This window comes from Micrasema longulum, unplaced genomic scaffold (assembly GCF_059751315.1).
Source record: "Micrasema longulum isolate JH-2025_06_02 unplaced genomic scaffold, ASM5975131v1 h1tg001430l, whole genome shotgun sequence".
Classification (NCBI taxonomy): domain Eukaryota; kingdom Metazoa; phylum Arthropoda; class Insecta; order Trichoptera; family Brachycentridae; genus Micrasema; species Micrasema longulum.
Genome location: NW_028278616.1, coordinates 30,925 through 41,232, shown reverse-complemented (window position 1 = coordinate 41,232; position 10,308 = coordinate 30,925).

Sequence of the window (10,308 nt, the reverse complement as noted above, 5' to 3'; positions counted from 1 at the left end):
GACAGGTCACGAGCCCTGTAAATGCCTAGATTTCAGCATCGAATAATTTCTTCTATTCTGTTGAGATATTGGCCTCTTCAAATGGAATCCTAAGAGGGTTAAATTCCAGTATTTGTGTTTAAACTTTCGGGCTCAAAATATTCCCCATTCTAAAATATTACAAATGAAGGAAAGCATAATATAAATAGCGCAGTATTGTTTGCTTTGATAATAATTGCTCAGAGGTTATGAACAATTCCTAAGATGTCTCCTTGAATATCTAGTTAAGATCTACTCGATTCAATAAGAGAGCAATTAGGAATCGCTAATGATATCTTCTTCCACAAGTATTCAATTCGTATGTAGAAACGTTTGGAACAAATACTAAACGTGGAGAAAGTTCAAGTTTAATACATAAAATAATTAGGGCTTAAACAAGTTCATGCTATTTCTAGATGAATGGTGTTATCTTAGCATTTTTACAGTGGGAAATACTATAGCCAACTTCATCGTAAAGCTTTATCTAGGCTTAAAATGACAGTATAGGTTATTCCGCTGAAGTGTAAACAACCAATTTTTATTATTAATATTTAAAGCATTAACTTTGTCGTCAAACGATTTACTAAACGTTATTAAATATTTGTTTATAACCGTTTACCGACTTTTATATGTCTACAATTAAAATGCAATTCTTGTCCTTCACTTACGTTGGAAGAACATTAAGAAATTTTGATATTCGTGTTAAAGAATATATGAGATGTCTTTACAAAAACGATTTCTTCGAATTTGCAAATCACCTAATAAATTTTAATCATGAATTTAATAAAAACACTGGGGTTTAAATTTTTCACACAAATAATAAAGAGTTAAAAGGAAACAATATATAATTTTTTTACATTCTGAAAGCTTTAAAAATAATGTTCATTTTGTCAAAAACCTTTCAATATTGGATAGAACAGACAATGTCAAATACTAAGGAGTTATTATTGATATGAATTTTAAGTGGAAACAGCAGATTAAAAATATTACTACTAAACCTCAAAGACTAACGTTTATATTTCAAACAATTCGAAGTATAATTAATGTACAGGAACTTTTAAAGATTTATTTTGCATTGAGCCAATCAATTTCGGAGTACGGTTTAATCAGTTGGGGTGGTGCGAGTTTTAAATAGTGTATTTGTTGCACGAAAATTCAAAGTTAAAATTATACTCCGAGACCCGATACAAACGTCTACTGAAGAAATATTCCACAAATCACAACTTATGACACCAAAACAATTATACGCTAAAACAATACTCACTTACAGATTCAAAAACTACTCTTACTCAAATGAAAGACATAACCTCTACAATACATCACATTCAAATAATACAATCACCAGATGCTCAACACAAAGTCAACTTAAACAAATACAAACTAATACCACTTTCAGACAAAGGGATTTTGAGTATTATTCAATTAAAATCCAAAACCTACTTCCACTATCTATCAAAACAATTACTAAAGAAAAACTATTAAAAAAAAAAAAATGGATAGTGGAGCTTGGTAGAAGTAAAATGGATTGTCTCTTTCGCCCAAACCAATATTGAATCAACTGCTCCACAAGTGTATGGCTTATGTTAGGTTTTTGCTATTTTCATTGTACGTTTTGTAATATAAATAATATACATACATAAATACCTAGTTTTTAAAACAGTCTAAATATTTGTTAATTTCCTCTATTTATTAAGTTAGTATTTTTGTTTATTCTCAAATGTAAAAACATTTCAAAAAAATATATTGTTAAGTGTCCTCGGCAAGGGTAACCCCAGTGAATTCACATTATTTTTATTATTGATTATAGTTTGTAAGAGTAAAATATGAATAAATAAATAAAAAATAATAAAAATAAATAAATATATAGCCGGTTATACGATGTTCTTTTGTAATGGCCACCCTTAAATTTTTTAATTCACGCCCATCCCTTTATCCTCTCCCCTTTTTTTCAACTATTCCTTAAACAACATAAAACATTTTCTTAATCTAATCAGTGCATATTTGTCCTAAACAGTGCGTGTGTTTATTAAAATGCATGTCGTTTTGGTTTTATATTTTTGTGCAACAACTATGGTGAAGGTGTACGTATAGTGGGTTTGCATGTTGGTTTAATTGATGTACTGACGAAGAGATGGGTATGTTTCGGAACCGGTAGACATAGAAAAGTCGGTAAGTGGTTGACTAAAATATTTAATAACATTAAGAAACATGTTTTTATATGGAGTTAAACATTTTGCTACATTCTTTTTTTCGTAAAACTTTGCAACTGAAGAACACGTGAGACTAACTGTGACCACGCTCTGTCGGAACATCACTGAACATCATCATCATCCCTGATATGCACCATAAACAGCTGGGTGTATTGTATTATGGACTCCTTAAAACCGACGAACGAATTTATTTTTTTTTTTTTTTGTTCATTTTTTTTATTTGAAAATTTATTTATAAACCCTTATGGATTATTATACATTCATTTTACATAAAATAATATTTACATTTTTCATTCATATTCTGTTGTTGAAAATAATATTTTTTACATCTTTTGAAAAGTTCGTCTGAGTCTTTTGTTTAGTTTTGTCTGGTAGTTTATTGTATAATTTTAGTCCTGGTTTAATAGTCTTGATTATCCTTGTCTTGTTTTAGAAAGTTGTAAATGGTATTTGTCTGATATTCTCGTATTATGTCCATGTTGACTACATTTTTTTACAAGTTTTAGTTTTTCGTCTACAATTACATTAGTGGCTAATTTATAGATAAATTTTAATAATTCTAGTTGAAAGAGTTCAGTTATATTTAATTGCTTAGTTTGTTTAAAAAGTTCTCAAGTTGCAGTTAAATAGAAAAGGTCATATACTAACTTTAATATTTTATTTTGTTGTCTTTGTAGTCTGTTTATGTCATTTTGATATCCTGCTCCCCATAGTAGTTGCGTATAACATATTTGAGTTTTTACATAGGCTTCATACATTAAATTTTTTCCGTTTTTGGAACAAAATTTTTGATTTTTTAAAAAAGACTCGATAATGTCACCACTTTGCCAATTAAATTGTTGATATGAATTGTCCATGTTCATTGTCTGTCTATTGTTAGTCCTAAGTATTTAACATGTTCAATTTCAGTAAGTCGTTCATTATTTATGTAAGCATCTAATATAAATAAATTTTGGGGTAACATTAACTTTTACCTTAGGGCTGAAAAGGGGCGAATTTGCCACGAAACGTTTCGCGCGAATTTATTCACGCGTTAGCGAGATACGCCAATACATCGCGTCCACAAGCATCGCGCGAATTAAAAATAAGCGCGTAAATCGCGTGCACTTGACTCGCGCTTATAATAGAATAATATTACAAATACTTTATCTTAAAATTGATTATTTTTTATTTCTCAACACATTGAACGAGCAACATTGGGTTATAAGTAAAAAAAAAAAAATAATTAAAAAGGGGCAATTTTAAAAAAAAATATTCAAATGCAGTCCCATATTTCTTTATTTGAGCATTTATTTGAATACCTGTTTTTACTGATTCAGCTTTCAAGACTTACAGTTTTAGCTTATAGGGATTAAATTACTGCGATAGCAATTCACCAAATTATAACATACGAAAATGACCTAAATTACCGTTGAATACTTCGATAATAAGGCTCAAATTCCTGTGTGTAAGTATGATGACAGGCGCAAGAATTTAATTTTAGAGTATTATATATCTTTACCATAATATATATTGCCTAAACAATAAAATTGACATTTATCATGATAATCTCTCAGCTTTTACGAAGATTCCCTTAGGATAAATATTATTTAATAAGAACACACGTACAACTTTTTTTTATTGCATTGTATCCTGTATAAAAAATATAAAACAATATTTATTACATTTTTATATATATCTTTATTGAATTACCTAATAAAGTAAAATAAAAATAAATTAAATAAAAACAAAATATATAAATACATATTTAAGGGCGCGTATATTGCCTTAATGCAATTCCTTCCTAACTATCGAAGCCGTTCAGTTTGAAAAAATTAATCGTAGGTATATGAACATACTCTAGGTATATTAATCATAATAATCATCATCATCATTACCTTTCCACACCTAATGGTGCATAGAGCACTGCATTGGAACACAAATCGCAGCGTATCTTGATAATTTTTTTACATGAAGGTAAGATGATTTTATAAGCTCGTGGTGTAATGTCAGCGCGTTTGCCTACCATGCAAGAAGTCTCGGGTTTGATTCCGACATGGTTGAAATGAAATATTTATTTAAAAAGGTGTTTTCACACTGGAATATTTCATAGCCCCTGGACAAGTACCTTAAGCGTAAGACTGATCATCTTACATTCATGTAACATAAATGATCAAGATACGCTGCAATTGGTGAACCAATACAGTGCCCTATGCACCATTAGGTGTGGAAAGGGAATTATGATGATGATGATGAAGATGATCAGTCTTACGCTTCAGATACCAGGCCAGGGAATATGAAATATTATAGTGTAAAAACATTATTTTTTAAACAAAGATTTCATATCAAACATGTCGGGAATCGAACGAATGAAATATTAATAAAGTTTTTATTATAGAAACAAAAATTAACTTAAAATCTACACTAAACAGTGAAAGAGGAGGAGGATCAAATTTACACATAGTGACATTTCGATATAAACATGTTTTAAACACAATTTTATTTTTTTATTTATAGGAAACATATTCGAAAACCATATTTGCCGCAACAAATTGGTTTCTTAGAACAGGCATTTGCCCATATAGGAACCGATTGCAACATTTTAGGCATACTAATATTTCTGGCTTGCCGACCCTTCATATACTGAGCCTACTCCTAGTACAAGCAGAATTTGCCGGAGTGTTTTTTGTGCCATTTTTGTAACCATGTATGTATAAATTAATAAATGAATAAAAATGAATAAAATGAAAAAAAAAATTTAAATGTTTTATAAAAAAAAACCAACGTAAATATGGTAAATAATATTTACTTTATTCAGAAAAATAATATTTTATCTTATGTCTTGTAAGATTTCATTATAAAAATTAATTATTTTTTTAGGTGTTTTAGGAACATTATGATTTTAAAAAAATGTCAACACTTAGCAAAGACGGGGGAGTTATTCTAAGAGATTGTCATTCCTAGCTCCCAAGGGAAATTGCCTTCAGGATACAAAAATAAGCGGAATTTTTCCAAAATATTTCTCGTCTTAACAAAGATGAAAAGTGAAAAATCAACAACGGGAAGGTATCATCTTTAATAAATTCAGTGGCTGGCGTTGACAGATGCTGAAGCCACAACCTTTTAAAGAGGACTTGCTATTTTTACAAAATATTGTGTAACATAATATTTTATGCCTTCGTTTTAGTATCATTTGAAACGAGCTTGAATTATTTACTATTTTATGTAATTTGTCGTAAGTCAAGAAGCCCGTAGATTAAATAATGTAAAATTTATTTTTATACCTCTTGCTTACAAAGACAAGTTGCCATAAGATCTTGTAGAGGATACAGAACCATTTCACTCATCTCTGCTCAAGCTCTTACAGGGTTTACACCGTTAGACCTTAATATTTTAGAAAGGAAGGACATTTATAATGTCAAGAAATTTGGTAAGCTGTATTCCATTCCAGATGATCGCAAGTATCAAGAAACTGCAAACTATTTCGATTTACCTCACCTCACCCAAAAATATTCTTTTACTTGACAAAGATATACCGACTTATGCTCCCAATGAAATAAGAATCTTTACGGATGGTAGCCTGCTCGACGGAAAAGTGGGAGCGGCATTCGTTCCTTTTGAGAGTGATAAAGAATTACCAGGCAGAACATTTAAATTAGATGATTTCTGCTCAGTTTTCCAGGCTGAACTACTCGCAATACGAGAAGCTCTTGAATGGTTATTAAAAAAACCACCAGAGAGATGGGTTATTGCAAAAATATTATCAGATTGTCGTTCGGGCGTTCAAGCTATAACAGATACTCGGTCAGTAAAACCATTCATTGTAGATATTCAGAGTAAAATTAAGCATCTAAAAATAAAAGGGATGAACATTCAAATATGCTGGATAAGAGGACATGCTAGTATCGTAGGAAATGAGAGAGCGGATGAACGAGCAAGAGCTGCAACTTGTAAAAGAACGGCACCTTTTTTCTCAGAATTTCCCCTTAGCTTTGCTAAACGCTGTATAAAACAAAATACGCAGCAGCGTTGGAAGGATCATTACCGCGCTTCTTCTACAGGTAAAATCACTAAAATGTTTTTCCCAACGCTGGCTGATGCAGCAAACTTCCGTCATCATCACCAAAGTACTTTCGAAACGACCCAAATTTTTACCGGACACGGAGCTATGAGAAGTTATCCATATAGGTTTAAATTAAGGAATGAGTATCGAACATCTGTTATTTCAGTGCCCATTTTTCAGTTTGCAACGCCACAATCTTGAAGTAGAATGCAGGAAAGATGGAATATCCTTAACAGATATCCACACTGTAGTTAAAAGTAGTTATCACGCGCCATTGTTCTTGAACTTTGCAACAATGGTGATTGGACTCATAAAGGTAATAAACCAAAATCAGTGATCGAACATCCCATTTCCAAGACAAAAAAAAACGTTTTTTTCCGAGTACCTTAGCCTTGTACATGACACGTAAGACTACTAAATACAGGGGTCCAAATATATATAAAAAAAAATAAATAAAACCTCACTGGAATTCATCGGGAAACCCCTTCGTGCGTCAGGTAAGTGTCTTAGTAAATACGCCACGAGAGCGGGAATTTTTTAATACGTCGGCCTTGTGGTGTAATGGTCGACTACGATTTTTTTTCTTTGTAAATTTAAAATTTTGTGTATTTTGTACATCTTTGTTTATTTGATAATGGTAGCAGGTGAAAGAGATTAACCTAACTTTAAAATATATCTTAATTAGGCTTATGAAAAAATATATACAATTATGTAAATTTTTTAGAGTTTATTGATATAAAGAAAGGTTGAGGATGAGTCAAAATATTATAATCAGCTAACTGGTAAAAAATCGAGGAAACGAGGTATCTGTAGCATAAGAGCAGAGTACTAGTGGAGAAAGAACGGCTAAAAGGATCTACGACGTGAATGTTGATAGATGCAGAAAACGAGGAAGACCAAGAAAGACATGGCACGATCAAGTCCATCAAATACTTGAAGATGGACATGTCAAGAGTGATGCGTGAAACAGCGTGATGATTTGTTTGTTTTTTGTTTGTTCGTACTAGTGTCATGCGTTTTAGCGTATTTAATTAGTTTTTTGTTAGCTGTGTCAAAATTCTTATTTTGTGATAATTTTGTGAAATTTGGTTTAAAGCTTCTCAGCCTCGTGGCGTAATGATCAGCGCGTTTGCCTACCAAGCAAGAAGTCACGGGTTCGATTCCCGACATGTTTGATATGAAATATTTATTTTAAAAGGTGTTTTTTACATTAAAATATGTAATCGTCCCTGAACTGGTATCTAAAGCGTAAGACTGATTATCTTACCTTCACGAAACAAAAATGATTAAGATACGTTTCAATTAGTGTATCCATGCAGTGTCTTATGCACCATTAGGTGCGTAAAGGGAATGATGATGATTACCCCGCCATCACCTTTCACCATATCTCCCACAAGTACATAACATATTTACAATAAAATATAATAATACAGGAATAATATACTATGTTTTTATTGATATTGTGCCTTGTCCAAGAGCCACATCGCCACAGCTCTTGAAAATACCTGTAGTGGTAAATTTGTTGCAACAGAGAGGGAAATTATTTTTGAGAAGGGAATAGGGACTAGGCATTGCCAGGAATTATGACCTGTTACGTAAATGACGATCTTTAGACATTATTCGGTGGAATTAAGGGGCGCTGGATTGACGTGGGAAGAGGCAAAAATGCTGGCTGGCGATAAAGTCTCCTGGAGGCAACTAGTGATGTCGGATGTGGAAAAAAGAAGAAGAAGAATGACCTGTCGTTGGGTGGTTTAAGTGGCCTTTTTACACACTGTGTAATATTCTCAATTCTGCCTATGTTTTAACATCCACATATTCTAAACTCTTTAAGTAAAAGAGCTCAAACCTTTATCATGTGGGTGAAATTCATCTGGTTGAACCAATTTACTTTCTAGGCAAAACTAACTGGTGTAAAAAAAAGTACAAAAATTGAAGAATTTAATGGTTTTCAAGCGTTGCTTAATGGGTGAAATGGTTCAGCCGGATGAATTTCACCGACATGATAAAGATTTCAGCTCTTTTACTCAAAGTCAACAGATGGAGTTGAGGAAATGTGGATGTTTAAATATATGCAGAATAGTGAATGTTCCACAGTTTGCAAAGTGGCCATTTGAACCAGCCAACGGCAGATTATGAGCCTTAACAACGCCCTAGGGAGGAAATTCAGCCAGTCTGCAAACGTTTAGTTATACGAGTACTCGAGAGATTGTTGAAATACCTGTAAGGGTTTTATATCGCTTATTGATAAAAGTAAAATGAAAGTAATTGAAAAAATATGTACTGTAAAACTTGAATTATCTGAATTAATGAGTTCCAGACATTATCAGAATATTTACAATCGTAATCTGGATAAATTATAACAGATAATGAGAATATCTTAAAGAAAGGCATATGGAAGTTTAGGCAATAACAGGGCTTATGATATTCAAGCGTTGCCTAGTATGCGAAATAATTCAGTCAAATGAATCTCTTCACAACAATAAAGGTTTTAGCTCTTTAACTTCACTAAAATCAACAAATTGAAGAATTGAAGAAATATGGATGTTCAAACATGGGCGAAATTGTGAATGTTACACAATGTGTAAAGTAGCCACTTAAACCAGCTATTGACAGGTCATAAGCCCTGTAAATGTCTAGACTTTAAGGTATTCTCATTCCCTGTTGTAATTTGTTAATCTTAACGACTCCCGAGGGGGTGAAATCCAGTCTTTTGTCTACAAACATTTGGACAAACTCAAACATTGTAATAGTAATCTGGATAGTTAGATAAACTATTGAATTAAGGCAATATTTTGAAAAAAAATGCAAAATTTACTTCAAGGTAACCTTTTTATTTCTTTTCAAGTAATAAAGTGAATTTTTGAATAAAAAAATGGAATTACTTGATTTCTTCTGTGCTCATGACTCGAGATGTTGTTTTTCTATTTCTTGTCATTGTAGATAAGATATTGAATTAATATTGATGGAATCAGGTGAGAGTGTTAATTTTTGTCAGGTATTGATACAAAAGGGTTTCTGAGATATAAAACGAATAGGTGATGAAAGAATTGTAAAACAGGTATATATGACGAGAATGAACGGTAACGTGCAAACGTAACGTGGTTACGTGAAAACGACCAAGAAAAACATGACATGATCAGATAAACCAAGATCTCTCGTCCGGTCTTGTCAAAAGCTGGCAGAACCGAAGGGCATATGTGACAAGATACATGAACGCGGAAAAGGATAGACGTGTGTGGCGGTCTATCCTTTCTGTTTACCTCTAATATAAAAAAGCGTAATGGTAGTAGTATTAGTGGCAGGTCCTATCATTGTTTTGTTCTTGTGCTCAACTAACAAACATTTCATCTCAGCTCGAAGGTAAAATATAAGATACGCCCCCGTAATACGAACCTATTATACGTGAAAAATAGACAACGTAACAGTATGAATATGAATTTTGTTATTACATTAACATATTTATCAGTACAGAACATTGGACCAAGCAAAGCGAGAGAACAAAGTATGCATTATGGCAAGTCATTTATGTTTCTACTAAACAATGGCTCGGTATTTTAACGAAATAATAATAAAAAAATCAAATCCGTTTTTACTACATACGAGTATACGCTTTTTTATTATATTTTTACCTGTGCCCAGGCGGATAGAGAATACTGTTCAGTCTGTGAAATAGAACAGAGTCTTTCCGAATCGAAGGCTACTCTCAGGTGAAATACCCTGGGAGGCAATTACAAGCACTTTCTTCATGGGTACATATCGAGACGGTAAAAAGTCTATTTATTTATTTTATTTTACATGTTTTATAAAAGCATCCAAATACAACACAACAAACAAATAAAAAATACAGGTAGAGATAATAATTTTAAGATATAAATGTCGTTTTGGTTGTATTACAGTAAGAGCATAAATTGAACGTAGTTGTGCAGAAAGCAGCCAGCCATAGAAAAGTAAAACTGAGATAATAGTACCTTCGTGAAAAGAGTGAATAAACAAATCTCCGCAACAGTTGGAATGTTTTTGACTTTAACAAATGAT